We start from the raw sequence: 20,034 nt of genomic DNA on the forward strand, positions 1-20,034 counted from the left end.
ATCTTGGAGGTAGAATGAGCTCAGTCATGAGCATAGACGCTATGGGACCCCTATTTGAGTAATTACCAAGGCATACCTCATTTCCTTTTCTTTCGAATGTCCAACTAATTTCTGTTAAAATAAATAAATAAAAGATCCAGTAGCTAAAATAATTCCCAGCTTCCCTCATGGCTTGGGAATCTGTTTCTGCTTCTCCAGTGGAGCCCATGCTTGTCTGACGTCTCTGTACAGAACTTCACAGAGCCTTCTCTCCTCTGTGGCACTTCATGACCAGTATAAATTATTGGCTGATGTTGACTTGCCTAGTGTGAGCTGGGCAGGTTTGTGGTTGAAGATTCTCAGCTATACTCCAGCACAGTCCCAGAGGCCAATTGCTCTCAACCTTGGGTCTGGGTTTACAGTTTCCAGCAGGCCCTTTGCTCATCTCCTCACATATAAGCAAGTAAGTCATGGAGTGCAGTGTGAGGTTAGAGCCTTCACTTCTAGAATCCCCAGCAGCCTCGATTACACTCCCTACAACCATGTGCCCCATTGCTTCATCATGTGCCTGTGGCATCTGCCTTGTCATTGTTAAAGATAACAACACAGTGAAAGCTTACTGAAAATGATGAGAGCTGGGGACAAGCTGGAGGAAGGCAGTCACCCAGGTTACATGTCTTTGAAGGCTATTGTGATGGTTTGTATATGCTTGGCCCGGGGAGTGGCACTATGAGGAGGTGTGGCCTTGTAGGAGTAGTGTGTCACTATGGGCGTTGGCTTAAGACCCTCCCTCATCCTAGCTGCCTGGAAGTCAGTCTTCCACTAGCAGCCTTCAGATGAAGATGTAGAACTCTCAGCTCCTCCCGCACTATGCCTGTCTGGATGCTGCCATGCTCTTGCCTTGATGGTAATGGATACAATTGTCCTTTTCTGTCTGTGATTCCTGGCTACCATGAGGTGAGAGCTTCTGTTTCACTTTGTCATCTTTTCCACGATGCTCTGCCTCATCATGGTCCAGAGACAACTGAACAGCTCCCCATCGATTGAAACTTCCAAAATTGTGAGCCAAAAAAATTAAACAATATCCTCCTCTGTGAGAGTTTGGCTCTAGTATTCTTTCATAGCAATGAAAAGCCCACCAACAGAGTCCCAGTGGCCACCTCAGCCTTGCGAGGTGGGGAGGGGCTCTTCTGTTACCACTTCTGTTTCTTAGATGCAGAATGCTGACTAGGAACAGTGTGGGCACATTCCGTTATCCAACCTTGCCTTTCCAATCCTACATGCAATCACATGGAGAAAAAAAATGGTCTCGCTTTGTCTGTTCACACCAGTAGTGCCCTAATTTTAGACATCAGCAATACAGTTCATTTCTATGGTGACTAAACTTCCAGGAGAAGAAATGGTGATCTTAGAATGGTGCAGAAGTAAAGTCACTATAGGGCTGTAGGTAGGAAACAGTCAAAACCCAGAATCCATGAGGGCAAGATCCTAATCCAGAGGTCTGATGTCAGGGGTGCTTTAGCTTCTTAGAGGACGTTTGGCTATCTCTGGAGACATTTTTGGTTGTCATAAATGAAGGGTAGGATCCCATCATGTGGTGGGTTCAGTTATTGTTCATGTTGAATATAGAATCGAGGTCGGCCAACACATGAGAGAATAGTCTGGTTCAAACATTCATAATGCAGTAGTAGAAAAACTGTCCACAAAGGAGGCAGCTAAGGAGTATAGGCAAAAAGACCAGCAGAGGAGTTAAGGGCTCCCCAGAGACACTCGGCTACAGACCTAGGAGACAAAGCCAGGCTGACTAATATTTAAGCAGTGCCTCTCAGGAGGTCCCGAGTGGGTGGCTGACAGGTGTGGTTATGATTTGGTGAGTCCCAGAGCCCTAGGACTTTTTGGAACTAAGCATTATCATAGCAAGTCTGTATCACTTTCCACTTCATGTGACATTCGGTATATGTTGTCTTCAGGGAAAACAATATAAATGGAATCTATGTAAATTGTCAAAAATGAGTAGACAAAATAATAGTGTATCAATCTGTGTGTTTGTGACACAGTAACCGGTGGGCGAGGAGGACATATATGATTGTGTGTGTTCAAGTACATCCAGGTTCAAGTATGTTCACAGACAATGGGTGGAACTCTCCGAAACAGTAGAGTTCATATTCAGTTGCAATCTTTGAGAAACTTTTATTTTTAAAAAGTTTATTTAAATAAGCCTTGTTTTAAAAGTGTTTTATAAGTTAGGTAGAACATACTCTTAATCCTAGCATATGGGAAGCTGAGGCGGGACACCCGAGAGTTCCAGACTGGGCTGCAGTAAGACTGTCTCAAAAACTTAGCTATCTGCCAGGCAGTGGTGGCACACACCTTTAATAGCACTTGGGAGGCAGAGGCAGGCTGATTTCTGAGTTCAAGGCCAGCCTGGTCTATGGAGTGAGTTCCAGGACAGCCAGGGATACACAGAGAAACCCTGTCTTGAAAATAAACAAAAAAATGAAGCAAAAACAAAAATCAAAAAAACCCATAGCTATCTACTTTAGGAGTCTTAAGGCAGGAGCGTGGCCCATCTTTTGGGGGAACAGTTGTTACTTGCTGAGATTTCATATTCAGCCAAGAACAGAACTGAGTGCTTTTTGGTCCTCACAGCAAAGCTTCTAAACCATCTAATGAGATAGCCACTGCTTTATGTGGATTACAGATGAGAAGCCTCAAGCTTTTCATTAATTGAGTCAGGTCACAAACCAGCAAATGTTGGGGTGGAAATGCCTATCAGTTATGCTATGTCTGTGCCAGTCCTGGATGCCCTTGCTGCCTGCAAGGTTTGCTAATCTGACACCATGGCTGGTGTTATAAATAAGTGCTGTGGAACTCTCACATCTGACTCACTCAATAACTCCCTGTATTATTCAGGCACTCCAAGGAAACAGGTCCAACAGAGAAATAGATTACATATCAGATTGAATATGAAATATCCCTCATGGGCTCGTGGGTTGACGTCTTGTTGCCAGCTGATGGGATCTTGGGAAGTGACTTGTTCCTAGGAGCTCTGACTAATCCATTAATAGAATTATAACGTGAATAGAACAATATTAATCCATTGATAGACTTACAATGCGAGTAGAGTGAGTGAGACATGTTAAAATTATGGAAGATGGGGTCTGGTTGGAGGATATACGTCACTGGGGCTGTGTCATTGTTGTCTTGCCCTGCCCGATTTGTGTGTTTCCTTACATTGGTTCCTGTCTGCTTCTAGGAAATTAGCTTCTGTCACAAGCTCTTCCTACCATAATGTTCTGCCTTACCACAGGTTTGGAGGCAGTGGAGCCAAGAAAAACAGGTTGGAACCTCTAAAATGATAGGCCAAATTAAGCTATACATGTCAGGTCTTTTGCCACAATGATAAAACACATATCTAGCACAGAGACATTTATATCTGAGAATTGTTGTGAAAATTAGCTCATGTCATTATGGAAGCCAATAAATCCAACCATTGGCTCTTCAAGAGTGGTATCCAGGATGGCCATGGTATATTTCAGTCTGATTCTGAAGGCCTGAGAATTGGAGACACCAATGGAGTAAGACCCATTTTGCATCCATAGGCCCAAGAAACAAGCACCAATGTCTATGGGCATGAGAATATACAGTTCATAAAGAAAGAAAAACTCTAAGCCAGGCAAGAACATGCAGACAAGGAATGCCAGCATTTGGGAAGTAGAGGTAGGGAGACTAAGAGTTCAAAACCTTCCAAAGCCACACAAATGATTCAAGGCCAGCCTGGTTTCCCCTTTAAGAAAGTGCATCTCAACTCCCAATCCCACCTCCAGAAGGAGGAGGAGAAGGAGGAAGAAGAGGAGGAGGGGGAAGATGAGGAAGGAGGAGGGGAAAGAGGAAATAAAAGAGGGATAAGAGGAGAAGGAGGAGGAGGAGTAAAGGAAAAAAGAAAACAATGTCAGTTGTGTACTTGAGTCAGGGGTGGTGGAACATACCCATAATCCCAAAACTTGGAGTTTTGATAGGGAATTTAGGGCCAGCCTCATCTACATAGAGAGTTTGAGGTCAGTCTGAGCTACATAAACCCTGTCTCAAAACTAAAAAACAAAAAGCCAAAAAACAAACAAACAAACAAAAAGAGTAAATCCTTTTATGTAGTGTCATTAGCTGAATTGGGACACCACCAGTACAGGGAGCAGGGAGGCTTATGAAATTCAAAAGGAACATAACAAGACTCAAAAGGCTCCCTAAACTTACAAGATGACCAGGCTCCTATCCAAAGTTACAGAAGCACTGACAGACTGTATGTAGAAGGGAATTCTTAGGTGGCATACTTTTGGGTAATGTTGCTACCTATGTCAATTGTGTCTCTATAAGTAACACTAACAAACTCATTGGTTCACCAAGACAGACTTGGATGGAATGTTTTCTCTCATCTTTTTACCCATTCCCTATCTAGGGTGAGTAGAAACAAATTCCTCAGTAAAAATATTGTAATATATTCTTTCATATTTTTGTTCTGTTTGGACCTCTGTAGGCTGGATGATCTTTACCCAGTCTACTGATTCAGTTGCCTATCTCTTCCAGAAACATCTTAATAGACACAGTCAAAAATAATGTTTTAGTGGCTCTCTAGGGATCCCTAAGCCAAGCCACACTGACCCATAAAATTACCCATCATTCCTGTTTTGCTATTTGGCAGCTATGCAAATAGTCCCTATGACCCCTCAGCAGCAACTGTGGTCATGGCCTCTAGATTTTAGCTTTCACATGAGAAATACCACAATATTGAATGCTCTGATATTATGACCTGAGTTGAGTCTCCATCATTTTATGAGATCAAAGTAAACAGAAGCAGTAATTTTATTAGTGACCACAAAACAGGAAAGGAACAGAAGAGGTCTTCCAAAACATGGCCAGTCTGGTCATAATAATGAAGTGTTTATTGTCATGCCATGGAAGAATTATTTATTTTTAAAATATCAGGAATGATTAGATTTTTTCCTACCTTATTTTCCACTGGTGATGCTAATATTTCAACTGACACAATGTTATCATTTTATGTACCTCTGATTGGAAAGGCAGAGCTCAAAGATCATGTTTTCCCTCAGGACAGTATATATTCAGGTGATGGGCCTTTCCACGAGCCTGGAGAACACAGAGTTTGATTTTCTCTGTGGCTTTTATCCCAGGCCAGGGTGCCAGGATATAGGGTCTCACATGACAATTTGGTGTGCTTTATTTATTATGGGGGTGCTCTTCAAGAAGAATTAAAATCGGCTGAGTAAAGCAGAAGAGGGAAGAAGAGGATCTTTTTCTGTTTTGAAAGATTTATTTATTTATTTATTTCATGTATGTGAGTACACTGTCACTGTCTCCAGACACACCAGAAGAGGGCATCAGAACCCATTACAGGTGGTTATAAGTCATCATGTGGATGCTGGAAATTGAACTCAAGACCACTGGAAGAGCAATCAGTGCTCTTAACCACTGAGCCATCTCTTCAGCCTCGAAGAGGAGGATTTTGGTTGACATAGTGGCTGATCCTGATTGTCACTTGACACAATCTTTTAATCAACAAACCCTAACTCTGCACATGGCTGTGAGGGACTTAATTTCCTAGATTAAGTTAATTGAGATGGAAAGACCCACTCTAAGCATAGGAACCCTGATTCCATGGCCTGGGATGCCTGACTGAGTAAAAAGGAGAAAGGGAACTTAGCACTTACTAAACTTTGCGACCTCGCTGTGGATGCAATGTGATCAGCAACCTCACACTTCTGCCACCATGCCTTCCCTGCGCAATGAACTGTGTGCTCTTGAACTGTGAGCCACAATAGACCTATCCAACTTAAGTTGCTTTGGTCACTGCAACAAGATGAACATTTGCTATAGTAGAGATACCACTTTTATCCTCTAGGATGGACACTTTGCAACACAATCTTTGCCTGTGTTGTATCTCCCATTTGGACAAGTAGAGATCTGTCTTAACCTTTGTGCTACTTGATTACCTTTCTGTGCCATCTTCCACTGACCAGCAGCCATAGTGTCTTAGGCTGGTCATTCCTTGAAGATGGTAGTGGAACCTCTTACAGAGGAACTATCAGCCAAGAAGAACTAAGCCAAACTCTCAGCTCCTAAGGGAACTGGGAGAGTAGAGAAGGAAGTGAGGGAAGGGAGTGGGAAATGAGAGAGGAAGATGGATAGAAAGGCTGGAGGTGAAGAAATAAAGGTAAAAACAAGACTTTTGAGAAAGAAACAATAAGCCAAAACTACCTATAGTAGAGACATCTGCTTGTATAAGAAAAACAAAGTTTTTAAAGATCAGGAGGGCTAGGATGAACCAAAAGCTGACCAGAACATAAATTAACTGATAAGACCTGTAAGAATAAGATTAGATGTTCTACCCCTCCCTGTACCGAACTCTGAGAACACCCTGACCCCACTAACTAAAATCCAGCTCTCCCATTCCAGAGGCTTTCCAGGTACAGGAGTTAGGTAAGGGGCAAATGTAAACAAGAGCAGCCCCCTCGAGCAAGCCAACCAACGTCTAAAGAGATCCTTTGCTTGATACTGCATCAATCAGAATAAGCCAACTAGCCTGTTACCTTTGTAAAAGTATATAAGGTGTAGGCTTCTTAGACTCGGGGTTGCCTCTTCCTAACTTGGATGAGCAACCCCAAGTGCATTGGTCACACACGTTGGATCAATAAACCTCATGCTATTGCAGCGATTCATTGTCAAGCTGTGATTTGTGGGGTAGCACATTTAGGCTAAGACTCTCTGGGGTCTTACAGAGGGAGGCCTGGGAGAAGGTAAAGGAGATTCAAGGAAGTAGGAAAGTGGGGAGAGAAATGAAGGAGGGGATGAATACACTGAGTTAGTCAATGTGGAGCCAACAAAACTGCCTATTCAAGATATCCGAGGATCAAATGTTCCTACAGCACTCTAAGTTATAAAGATTCATGTGTACAGGTGTAAGTTAGTGAAACACACAGTCAAATGCAATCAAGTACCATCCTTGCTCGCTTTTCATTGCCATAATTCTTGGTTTAAATCTTATATTTATTTATACATCTAACTGAGAATGTCAGTTTTATGGGTAGGTATCAAGAGAGCCCTATGTCATTTTGAAACCTGTCCATTTGAACATTCCAAGAGAAGGCAGATTGTTAGGGTCTGGCCTCCTTCCCACATGGTATTTGGGAGTTGTACTCTGCCATTCAACTCAGGGTTTCATTTTCTCAACAAATGTAACAACCTTTTCAGGTGGTGTACACTTAAATGTTTAGCCCTTATACAGCCTATGTATTTACCATGTATTAAAGACTTCATTAAATGTGCATGCTAATGAGAGAGATGTATTTGCTTTTACATAAAGGATGAAATCTTAGCTGACTGTTTGACACCTCAGGACCCAGAGATCTTTAGTGCTTTTCAGAGTTGATTGACATGTTGAATTTATGGTTGTGGATGCTGAGAGCACCATTTCACATAAACATTCAGGGAAATCTGGCCCAAGTATGCTTAAGCCATTTCAGTAATAGCTGGAAATTCTGTCCTCACAAACCAAACCTCATGTAACAATGTTTTATGGAAGTCAAGTCAGCAACTCAAATGGAATTCTTTTAAAATCAAGTATGTTAGCACAGTCCAATCCAAAGGCACAGTATAATGAGTAGTCTGGTACTTAGTCGCTGAGGAGTGACAGTAGAAAAATACCACCTTTATCTAGAGCGAAGTGCCCGTGGTATGTGCTCAGAACCAAGGCTGTAGGGTTGTGCCACACAAAATGGGTAGGTGCCACCCAAACCACCGCAAGTTCACCACACATCTGATTTTGAATTAATTTTGCTTCTTTTCATTTCAGATGCTTTCCTATTTTCAAAGCTTTTTGTGAACCTTGTATTCAGTCATGTGACCTTTAAGGCCACAGTTTAATGACTGGGACATATATGGTAGTAGTCTTTCAGGAGATTAAAAGAGACCTGAAGAGTTCCCATCACCCGGTGACAAATATCAATGTATGACTCATGAGTCTGTGGTGATAGTTTTATAAACAGCCCTGCTATGCTGTTGTTTTATAAGGATATAGCACATAAAGTTATGTACAATGCTTGATGTTTGACAATAAATTACTATGGCGCTGGTTTATGTGCTCATGATTATTCTAGACTATTCTTACTTATTTAAAAAATTAAGTTGGGGCTAGAGAATGGCGAGTGGTAAAGAACACTTCCTCTAGAGGAGCAGAATTCAGTTCTCAGCACCCAAGTTGAGCAGCTCACAACTATCTGTAACTTCAGCTCTAGGGGTATGTATGTCCTCTTCTGGTCTCTCCACACACACACACACACACACACACACACACACACACACACACACCACAAATTAAAAGAAATTTTAAAAAGTTTTTTGGCGCATCTTGAGCTTACTACAGAGAATAATTAATGTAGGATATCAACTTGATTGGATTGATGGTTGCCTAAGAGGTTAGCAGAGCATCTTTCTAGAAGTAACTGTGAGAGTTTTCCTGAGTTTTAGTTTGAACTCCTCCTCTGTTGTGCCCTTCCTACACAGGATGGAACACCATAGTCTGAGCTGCTTCTCTTGCTATGCCCTCCCCACCAGGATGGACTGGAAACTTTGCAGAAGTAAGCAAAATATATCATTCTTCCCTAAGAGTTATAAATATTTGCTTATTTGGTTGTGTGTGTGTGTGTGTGTGTGTGTGTGTATCTCATAGGACAACTTAAAAGAGTTGGTTCTCTCCTTCTTTCTGCTGTGTGGGTGATTGAACTCAGTTCCTCAGGCTTGGTTGCAAACTCCTTTATACCCTGAGCCATCTTAGAGTCCCCTTTAAGATATTTTGTCAGGTATCTTTTCATGGAGATGAGAAAGTTTGATCAAGTCTCTTGGTTGTAAGAGTCTGAGTTGAGCACTTGCTTTATACTGTTTGGTACGTAAGTACACGATGACAGTCACATCATGATAGAGCTCCATAACAATGTCTTTCCCAGAGTGTATCCATTGTTACTGATGCATGACTGTAGAAAGACCTTCATAGTGAACAAAATTTGCCTATGACAATCACCATAGCAACAAGCGCCCTTGCAGCCTCTATCCTGACACCGTGTGTTTTCAGTGAAACTACTGTTCCAAAAACCTCAGTTTATATAAGAACATTGCTTTTTTAGAAGGCATTTAAATAGAGTTTGAGAAGAATTTTATAAAGCAGTTTCACTATGGTGATTTGTAAATGTCTAGGCTGGGTTTCTGATCATGGTTCTTGATTTACTCCATAGTCACTATCAGCATCTTAATGATGTGACTCATGACACATAGTTGCTCTATGTGGAGATTTATGTATTTAAGATGTAAAAACATTTAGACAAAAATTATAATGTGTGAAGAATCTTCATGGGTAAAGATTTGAAGGGTGAATGGCTATGTCAAGAATGATAAGTTTATTTTGAGTTTCTCTGTCTCCCACCCATGATGTGGTTCATAGATGGTATAAAAACATTGTTACAGTATTTGTACAATCTGTATAGAGAATGCAAAAGTGTTTTTTTCCTGGTAATGAGTTGCTGTAGTCTATTGCACTGTAAAGCCATCTGGAAATTCCACTTGGACATCGACTGTCCCCGTCCACCGTGTAATACTTTAAAAAGTAGCTACAGCAGGTAGCTTATGACTGAGCTGTTGATCACACCTGAGCTAAATCAGGCTATTAGAGAAGCTTCTATACTCAGTCAGTCACTGTGTGGGTCACTCTACTCATTTGCGTGACCTACAGTTACTGGTGCCACACTTGCCCAAGGGGAAAACAATGAAAAGATGAGAGGGAAATAGCTGGCTCCATATTTAGTGAGAGTCTGGGTTAATGTATATTCACTGCATAAAGGGTGATTCTTCAAACTCTGGAGTCTTTTCCGTGTGTGTGTGTGTGTGTGTGTGTGTGTGTGTGTGTGTGTGATCATCAACAAAATTTAGAGATGGATAATGAATGATGAACATAGTTTAATGGAAAACAAGTATTTTGATAAGGTTGAGAGCTTATGAGTCAAGGAGACTAGATTCATGTCCCACCATTTTCTCTTATAGCTCTCATTCCTACTTGCCCAATGCCTTCATCTATTCGAATAGAAAGCAAATTCTCCTGTTGGAGTTCATAAAGAATTGAGAGCACATCCTGTCTTGCATCCACCAAAGCAGGAACATTCCCCATGGTTGGGAATTTTCTTCAGAGATATTGGATAGCCAGAGAAAGAAGGCAGGGTGGGACTTTTGTTCTTGTGCTTAAATGAGCACATGGATGAATCCCAGTATCCTAGGTTAGAAAATCTCCATAGCAACACATTGGTGCTCCAACTCTGTGCTCCACTTGGGGTCCAAAACTTCCAACTTACACTGGCAGCACTGTGAAGAGGGAAGATCTATTTGTTACATTAAAAAAAAAACATATTACCCTTTTCAGTTTCTGAATTTCTACCACCTACCCACCCTACCTCAGATAACAGGCATGCACTCAGACAGCACAGGCAGTATCCTGGAGGAGAAAAAAACCCATACCTCTATCTGCCAGGGCCATATGTCTTTCTCCCACAAATCTTTATCTGATAGAGAAGAGAATCAAGACTGATAATTTGAAAACACTTCATTGTAGTCATTTCCACAGCAAAATCATAAAATTGTCTCTTTTCCAAATCATGCCTTGTATCTAATGGAAGTGGAGCGTCTATTTCTCTGTGTGTATACTTAATGAGTATGGGCTCCTAGTGCATGCTCAGACAAGCCACCCACAAGTAACTTTGCAGAGCTAGGAGGGGTAAGAAGCCAGAAGAGTCTTAAACAACATGGTAGGAAGTTCAGATCTGAGATGCCCAAAGAGTGAGAGAGTAAAGTCAGCTAAATAAACACACCTACATGCAGCTGGCCATTCTGGAAGTCACAGCAGGTAAGGAAAAAAGTCTAGGCCAGTTGGTCTCAACCCCTTCAGGGGTCCAATGACCCTTTCATAGGGGGTCACATATCAGATATTCCGCCTATCAGATATTTACATTACAATTCATAACAGCAGGAAAATTAGTTATGAAGAAGCAACAAAAATAATTTATGGCTTGGGGGGGTCACTAGAACATGAGGAACTATATTAAAGGGTTGCAGTGTTAGGAAGGTTAAGATCCGCTGATCTAGGCTAAGGTGGTTCCAACTCAGTATGATGTATCTGAGTGTTCTCAAAAATTTGTTAGTATGCCAGCTGCAGGTTCCCATCCTAGGATTTCTGAGCAGAGGGATCTGGAACTGCAGGGTTTGAGTGTCTAGCAAACTCCCAGGTGAGGTTGGTGTGCAGATCCTTGAGTCACTCTTAAGAGCCACTGGCTAAGAGCTGTCAGCGACAGGCTTTGTGCTTTCTGTCTGCAGGACAGTTGGGAGCTGTTGAAGAGATGGATGTGGGAGAAAGACGGACCAGTATGCTAATGCATACAGTCAGCCCCCTCAGTCAAGGTTTCACTCTCCACAGTTTCAGTGCCCTGCAGTCAACTGCAATATGAAAAGATTAAGTGGGAAAAATCTCAGAAATAAACAATTCATAAATTTTAAATTGTGCTCCATTCTGAGTAGCATAATGAGATCTTGAGCTAGCCTTCCGGTTCCATTCCCTGCTGGAAATGAATCATGCCTTTGCCTAGCATATTTGCACTTTGCCTCTTAGTTATTCAGTGGCCTCTCTTTTATCTGATGACTGTGGTGGTTTCACAGTGTCTATGTTTCCAGTAACCTTTTATAATGGGCCCCAAGGACAAGGATCGTGAGCTGGCAAGTTGATATGCCACAGCAAATTTACAAAAATACTTCTGCAAGTGAAGAAACAAAGGTTTTGATATGGATTACTAGAAAAAGAAAAGCAAGACACACAAGGGTTTGGAGTCTCTACCGGGAACACTGGAGTGTCTTCTCCTGACACTGGCCTGCTTCAGTGTTCAGTGTTCCATCAGCCAGCCTCCTAACAGCTCCTAAAAGAAGCATGGCTTTCCCATCTCTCTGGTGAGCTCCACAGCTTCAAGAGCTATTCCTTCAGTTCACAGTTGGTATCTGTCATGATCAGATATAATTAACCTAAAGGGACAGCATTTGGTTTTCTCCAGCTTTCTATAACATGAACATCAAGTTGAGAGTTGCTGGTTTAAGAATTTACACTGAACCAGCTGCCCAAGCAAGAGACTTGCTTGTCTTCGTGTTGTGGTAACTGTTCCCCCAGGACATGTGGTAGAGTGTGAAAGTGTACAGAATTCTCTTTACAAAGGTATTATGAGGATCAAGGAGATGTGGAAGGAGTAGATGCTCAAAGATGCAAAGGCATTTAGATACCCTTGCACACTGCTCTTTCTTTTGTTCTCTCTTTTTTCTTTCTTTTTTTTCTTCTTCTCCTTCTTCTTTTTTTTTCTGTTTTTTTTTTTTTTTTCAATACAGGGTTTCTCTGTATAGCCCTGGCTGTCCTGGAACTCACTCTGTAGACCAGGCTGGCCTCGAACTCAGAAATCTGCCTGCCTCTGCCTCCCAAGTGCTGGGATTAAAGGCGTGTGCCACCACTGTCTGGCATACACTGCTCTTTCTTGAAGCAACTAGAATACTTGAGTTTGAGAGCTCTTGCCAGGTCAGGGTTACTGGAGCAATACTCTTTTGGACTGTACAGCTTCTACGTTCTCAGCCTCTCCACCATGAAAACAGCTATTGTTGGACAACCTACATATTGTTAAGCCTATCTAATAAATTCCCCTTTAATAAATATCCAATCTTTGGGGTTCTAGTTCTTTGGAGAACTCTGATTAGTGCATTCATTTGAGAAACTTGTAACACAGTGGTGTTACCAGGGGTGAAATAGCTGTGAAGCAAAGATGATAGAAAGCTGCTACTTCCTGGGAACAGATAAACAGTAAGTAGAGTGTGATGGTTTATATATGCTTGGCCCAGGGAGTGGCACCATTAGGGGGTGTGGCCTTGTTGGAGTAGGTGTGTCACTATGGGTGTGGGCTTAAGACCCTCACCCTAGCTGCCTGGAAGTCAGTATTCTGCTAGCTGCCTTCAGATGAAGATGTAGAATTCTCACTTCCTCCTTCACCATACCCGCCTGGATGCTGCCATGTTCCCACCTTGGTGATACTAGACTGAAACTCTGAACCTGTAAGCCAGCCCCAAGTAAATGTTATTTTTATAAGAGTTGCCTGGGTCATGGTGTCTATTCACAGCAGTAAAACCATAACTAAGACAAGGAGATAGTTTTAATGGAGTATAAATTCAGTGGGATTGTCTCACACACACACACACACACATACATACACACATACACACACACACACATACACACACACACACACACACACACACACACACACACAGAGAAACAGATAGACAAACAGACAGACAGACACAGAGAATGAGCCATCGTCTTCCTTTCCTACATGCCCATCACTCCCCTGCTCCTTTGTATGACATATATCACCAACAGATCTCCAAATCCTTAGCTATTAAACCTTCTAGCTTGACTTTGACAGATAACTTAAGACACTCAGATTACTTGATATAACATATCTCGGTTTCTAAGCTCTCTGATGTAGCTAATGAATGTTGGTATCTGTGCTCTTTTGGGCAATCACTGACCCAGAGTGGGTTGTTAGCTTGCTCAAGTTCACTCAGGAGATCTAGAATTGGAAACCAATGCTCTAGAGTCATTGCCCTGGGATCAGTTTGATTGTATCCCTTGGGTTCTTTTGTAATTATAAAAAGATCATCTCTAGAAAAAGCCTCCAAGTTTTGCTGAAATGACCTGGGTGGTGCCCTGAAGTGGGCAGCAAGCCATCTTTTGCCTGACAAGACAAGTGACTCTCCGGGGCACTGGAAATGAGAAAAATGTCCCAAGAAGTATGAGAAGATGGGAGCTCTTCCTCGGACAACCTCGGGTGAGATGAAGGCCCCATTCAGTTGTGTATGACAGCCTCATTGACCACAACTTGAGAAACCTCAATTACATTACTGTTTGTAGTACTTGTCAACTTTTTTGGTTTGAATCTTTTCTCTATGGCCTATTTCCAGCTATCAACAGGAAGTCACTGGTCACCAAATTGAAAAGGGATGTGTGCAATTAACACTTTTGAGCTGGTTAGAGCAAGCTTCAGCTTGCCCCCACTGTGACTTCATTCCCTCTGCCCCCAGGAACACCCTCATCTCCACATAAGGTCTGTCAACCCCCGCTGATCATAAATTAATATCTAAAACGGATCCTGTGAAATGCCCATCGAGCAAAGATGTCAGATGCCTTGGGTTTGGATATTTTCTTTTTAAGTTACACATGACAGCATGTTCATCTCATCGATATGCACATTATGGCATTTTCTGAAGTTCAGAAGTCAAGGGCATAGTCCTCTCAGAATGCAAGCTCCTGATTTCATAATTACTAGTTCTGTCCCCCAGGAAACTTCTGATACTTTCTATGACTTATTTTCCCCCATTTCTAACTTATAGAAATCCTAGCAGTGTGGATCTCATTGGTAGCATGCAGTCAGCTTTCTGTTGCTGTAACAAAATACCTGATAATAACTGACAACTTTTTAAAAAGGCACTTCTTTTGACTCAGATTTAAGGTTTGAGTCTATGACATGTTGCCCTTGTTGCCTTTGGCCCTGTGGCCAGGAGGCACATATTGCATAGAGCATATGGTGTAAGAAGCTGCTCACATTACGATGGTCAGGAAGCCAGAAAGACATAAAGAAAGGGACCAGCATCCCAATATTCCCTTCACAGACAAATCTCCAATAACCTAGCTTCCTCTCATGGGGCCCCTACTTCCACAGGTCCTACTTTCTCCCATTAGAATAGTAAGCTGGACACCTTAACTCATGGGCCTTCGAGAACAGTCCAGATATGTCATGGTTTAAACACAAAATGTGCCTATAGGTTTGCGGTTTAAATGGTTGGTCCCCAGCTGGTGGCACTATTTAGAAAAACTGAAATGTTAAGGATGCGAGGGCCTGGCTACTACCTAGAAGCAAAGGCTGTACCCAGACTCTGTTTTCTGCACTCTCTGTGCTTCCTTGTCTTCCATGATATGCACAGAACATTCACAGTGTTCACTAACATTTATGGGATTAGCGGTTAAACAAATGATTGGTGGCATGAATGAATGAATGAACCCAATTTCTCAACATTTTGCTAGTATCCAACATGCAATGGTAGGTGTTCTAAAACCAAGTCTCCCCCATGATGGAACCACAAAATGTCCTGTAGGGGTATCATGAAATCCACTCACTGCAGTGGTTTGTGCTTTTTCTCAGCACATAGAGTAGGAGGGCAAAGCTGTGCTTCAGGAAGAGTGCCCTGTGTAGATAACAAGGGAGTCACCAGAGAGCACCACAGATGGAGTTATGTCATGCTCATCCAGAAACTGTCAGTTGTGCTTCCGGAAACTGAGGACTAGTACCAGTAACCCTTCCCCAAACTGAAGTTTGAAGCCTGCAGCATTTGTTCAACTTGCACTTCCTGATTGCTTGCTTGGGTTGGTCCAGAGGATGCACCTGACAACCACTTCTGTACACCTCTTTAGTGCATTTTCACAGACTATTCTTCAATGGATTTTTGAAGTTTACAAGCAAGTTTAATGGGTGACACTGACTCGGGGCAAAATTCAGAAACTGGAGGCAATCTTCACTCAAATGTCTTAGATTCGAAGAAAAAAGAATTTCCACATGTCAAGCCTTAGGCAACTGAAGGGGGAAAAGTAGGGTTATTTTTGCCTGCAATATTCATTCGGTATATTTATTATGAACATTTACTACACCCTGACCATATCCTTTTCATGGCCTTTGGGGTGACAGAAGTAGAAAGTGGGTCTCTTTCATGCCTTGAGTTGCTGTGGAGGTTGATGTTGGATAGATACCCAACTCCTTTGTCTGAATTCTCTCTGCCCACCTGCTCATCTCACCCGGTCAGCCTGCTAAGCTATCATTGAGATGGAGTGTCATCGAATAGTGTCTGTCACTTACTTAATTTAACAACCTCCTGCCTTCAGTGCAGATTTTATTTTGGCTGAATTCGGGGGCTGTGCTCCAGATGGCTCACCACGAGTGACTATTCATGCCAGCTGTTGGCCTCCAGGAGACTGAACTGAGCCCCTTCCTGTGAGCTGTGACCCAGCTTCTGTGCTCTTCAGAACCCCTGAAATCTGCCAGTGTCATCTGTACCGTTCTCAGGCCTCTCTAAACATAGGCTAGCCTGTCCCCAGCAGACACTCATAGAATTACAGTGACAAGCTAAGGGCTCTGCAAATACCTCTGAAGCTTTGAGACTACCATCTTATCCTTCTGTTCTGCCATATTCAGTCCACCTCTCCTCATTGACCATTTCCCTCAGGGACCTCAAACTTCCCCTCATCTTCAGTTACTATGATGTGCTCAGCCCCCCACTTGCATCCTTTCTTGAGGCTCTCAGTCTGGGTGTCCATGGCCCCTTTCTAGCTACTTAAAACAAGAAGCCATATGCACCCCACGCAGCCAGTAGACTCCCACAGAAGCTCTTCAGTTTCAAGCCATCCGAGCCTTGCTCATCTGAGACAAGATGCCAGAGATCCCAGCTCTCCCCTTTTGGGCTCCCTCACTGCCATCTGGCCATCAACTCCCATTGTATGTACCCAGTATTTTGGCTCTTCTTATTCCAACTGTCATTGCCTTCAGGCCCTTTTCCTTTTGCACTTAAAAAGAGTGCAGTAACATTCAATGGCAATCTTCTGTTCATTCTTGGATCCTGTATTAACTTAACTTTTCTTACTACTGTGACTAATACCTGCAGAATAACTCATTGGAGAAAAGGTATCTTCTGCCCTATGGTTGAGAATCAGAGCCCATACTGCTGGGGAAGGCATGGAGGAATTCGTGGCAATGGGAATGCATGGTTCCTACTCCTTACATCTCAATTGACCAAAAGGCGAAGACAGGGTAACAATGAAGCGCATCTAGTCTTCTCCTTTCCCCTCTTATTCAGCCTCAGCCTCCAACCTCCCATGTTTAGGGTGAGTCTTCCTGAAAGGCATATCCAGGATATATTCTCTAAGTGTTCAAGATCCAGTCAACTTGACAAAAAAGATTAACCATCCCAGGACCATTTCTCCAATTCATTCTCAAATAAACTACCAGAGAAATTGTAAAGCAAGGCCTTGACTGTGATGCCCTGCTCAGAGCGCCCTAGTGGGATCCACTATCTATAATAGGAGCTGTTGTAATCAGCTCTTTTCTCTGGCTAGGTTCCAGGTCCACTCTGAAATAATCTGCCTATGGTAGCTTATGTATGTATACCTCAAACAAACCAAACGAAAATTCTACTGCTCTCTCATTTTATAGATGAGTAAGTGAGACACAGAGACTGTAGTCTTTCTTTCCTGGTCCCTCAGGTCAGAAACAGGTCAAGAAACAGGCTCTGAGGCCTCACATGCTGGGTAGTATGTTAAGAAGGTGTAGAGAGATAAATGGACTCAATATCAGGCCATAGGATGGAAGAGAACCAGGGATCCACTAACACAAAAGCAGGATGCTGAGTCTGGAAGCCCCAGGGAGGAGGTGGAAGAGCAAGATAATAAATATGCAAGGAAGGTGGGGGCATGGGAAGGCTGTGGGCCATAGTTCACATACAGAGGGTGACTGACATAGCCTAGGAGATATCATCTCAGACTGCAGGGCCTCATTCTAGTGACTCCTCCTCACCACTCATGGCTGGAGCATCGATGTCTGTAGGAGTCCCTTCCTTCCCATTCCACTTGACAGACTCCCTTAAATTTGTGGCAAGGACCATCTTGCCTTCTCTGACAAAAACTGCTTATGGTAGCTCCAAGCTTTTGCTTATGAGCTTAGCTATGTCCAGAATCCCTAAGTTCATCTCATCACAGGGGTTAGTGACTATCTATAACCTCTCAAGCTTTTGAGATCAAGAACCTTTGAATGTGTATGGGAGAGGTATCCTGGCCTTGGACTGTGCTACCACCAGGTCCACATCCCTACAGAGCTTGAAGCAAATAGGGGTTGGCTGAAAGTGTGAGTTAGGAAAGAGCCTTCAGGAATCCTTCTGAGGCTGCTTAGATAAGCTCTCTAGCACTATCCCTTGAGGTTGCCTTTGGGTCATCCCAATGTTTTCTTTTCTTCCCTTCATCTAACCAAGTTGATATCTTGACTTGATCAATATGACATGCCAGGTCCTCCTGGAATTTATACACAGAGTCTGTTACCCACTTCACAGACACAGGAGTCTCATTAATCAGGACCTCGGACCCTTCTCTTCTGCTTAGCCTCTGTTTTGGTTCCCATTCCGAGGAAGCCTGTTTCTGTGCCTTCTTTTCTAAAGGCTTTAGGAAGCAGGAGATTCGGATTCAGGGCATAATCTTTACAACTCACCCAGTTTAATCTTGTGGTGTGTTCTCTCTGCATTCTAATGTCCTTATCTGTAAAGTGACAAGGCAAATGCTTACCCCAGAATGTGACTCTCATAATCCACGTGATCTATGACCTGAGACCAGGACTGGAACGGTAACAATGCTTTTGATGAGGGGTTGCTCACCACCAGGTGAGCTAGTGTGAGAAGGCAGCAGATGCTATGCCTTGTACCTCCACCCGGAAGTGCTTTAGAGAAGCACAGGGATGATGAATTTGAAACAGAAGTCAACACTCTTACCCACTATCACCATCTCCTTTGTCTTTCATCTCTTATGTCAGCCACACTTCCTGGCCCATAGTCCCAGGGTAGAAATGAGATAGAGAATAAAGAAAAACATAGCATATGTCTCATCCTGGCTTTGGATTCCAAAGTGGAAAAATCCCTTGAACTCAACAAGGACAGGAAAATGGGAGAACTGGAGGGGAGTGGAGAATCTCCCAACTTCCAAGGAGACTAAAGAGGCAGCAGTGAGCATAGAACCTGTGAAGTTGGTAGGGAAAGAGGAGACTAAAGTTGCCCAAGGGTTGTGAGGACTTCCAGAAACAGATGACACTGCAGGAGGAGTTGAGCTCAGGATCCACAGTGCCCAGCTTCCTATTGGGTCAACACCTCCATCACCACAAGCAAAGGGCTTTAGGGGACTAGATAGGAGCCCTGTGTGGATCACTTAGGGTTATACCAGGCCATGGCTGAGATGTATCCACTTCCACATAACCTTCATGTTCCTTGCCCTCTGGGGACTCCAATGATACCCTGTGAGAGCAGCTTAGCATCCAGCAAGAAAGCTTCTTTTTGCTCCAGGACTAAGCTTGTCTTCATCTAACTTAATGGCTTGCCAAGCCTTGGGAATTCCAAAAGTCCAAGACAAGATGTATCCTGACCGATGGTGAAGGATTACATGGTACATAATCCATCCATCAGTGGAGTGAAGTGGTACCTGAAGACCAGAACTTATGATCAAGATACATTGCCTATTTGTTTGAAGTTTTCAAAAATAAATTTAAAATATTTTAAAGAAAACTTTCTTTGTGAAGCACAAGACTATTCTTGCCAATTTTTCAATTTGCAAAGTTAATATTTAATTTTTAAAAGAGGTCCTTAGCTAGAAGGAGTAGGAGATCTGAAGTACCAAGATGTACTAATTTAAAGCAAAGTTTCATCATTTTTGTGGAAGGAAGAAATATTCAAGTTTATTTAGTAGGCATCACTGCAGTTTTTGAATAATAATAGCCCTCCTATATTTGAACGCTTGATCCCAGTTTGTAGAACAGTTTTGGGAGGATTTGGAGCTGTGGATTTGTTGGAGTCTATGTGTCACTGGGTGTAGGGTTTGTGGTTTCAAAATTTCATGCCAGGCCCAGTCACTCTCTGCCTACTGCCAGTAGGTCAGGATATAACTCTTAGCTACTGCTCCAGCACCATATTTTCCCACCTGCCTGCCTGCTTGCATATAAGCTGATGTGCTCCCTGCCAGGTAGTCATGAACTCACCTTGTGAAACAATAAGCTAGCACCTAGTTAAATGCTTTTTTCTGAAAGTGGTCTTAGTTATGGTGTTTTATAACAGCAACAGAAAAGTAGCTGA

At 42.7% G+C, this 20,034-nt stretch overlaps 1 long non-coding RNA gene across 4 annotated transcripts in view; it reads left to right on the forward strand.

The window, feature by feature from the left end:
- Positions 1-810: 810 nt before the first annotated feature.
- LOC116082431 overlaps positions 811-20,034 on the forward strand; it is a 60,143-nt gene continuing 40,919 nt past the window's right edge. For all 4 annotated transcript variants that reach the window (XR_004115296.1, XR_004115300.1, XR_004115298.1 and 1 more), the window contains exons 1-2: positions 811-936; positions 8,554-8,627. This is a non-coding gene — a long non-coding RNA (uncharacterized LOC116082431). The remainder of the gene's footprint in view (positions 937-8,553; positions 8,628-20,034) is intronic.

The sequence above is a fragment of the Mastomys coucha genome, unplaced genomic scaffold (genome assembly GCF_008632895.1).
Source record: "Mastomys coucha isolate ucsf_1 unplaced genomic scaffold, UCSF_Mcou_1 pScaffold7, whole genome shotgun sequence".
Lineage (NCBI taxonomy): Eukaryota > Metazoa > Chordata > Mammalia > Rodentia > Muridae > Mastomys > Mastomys coucha.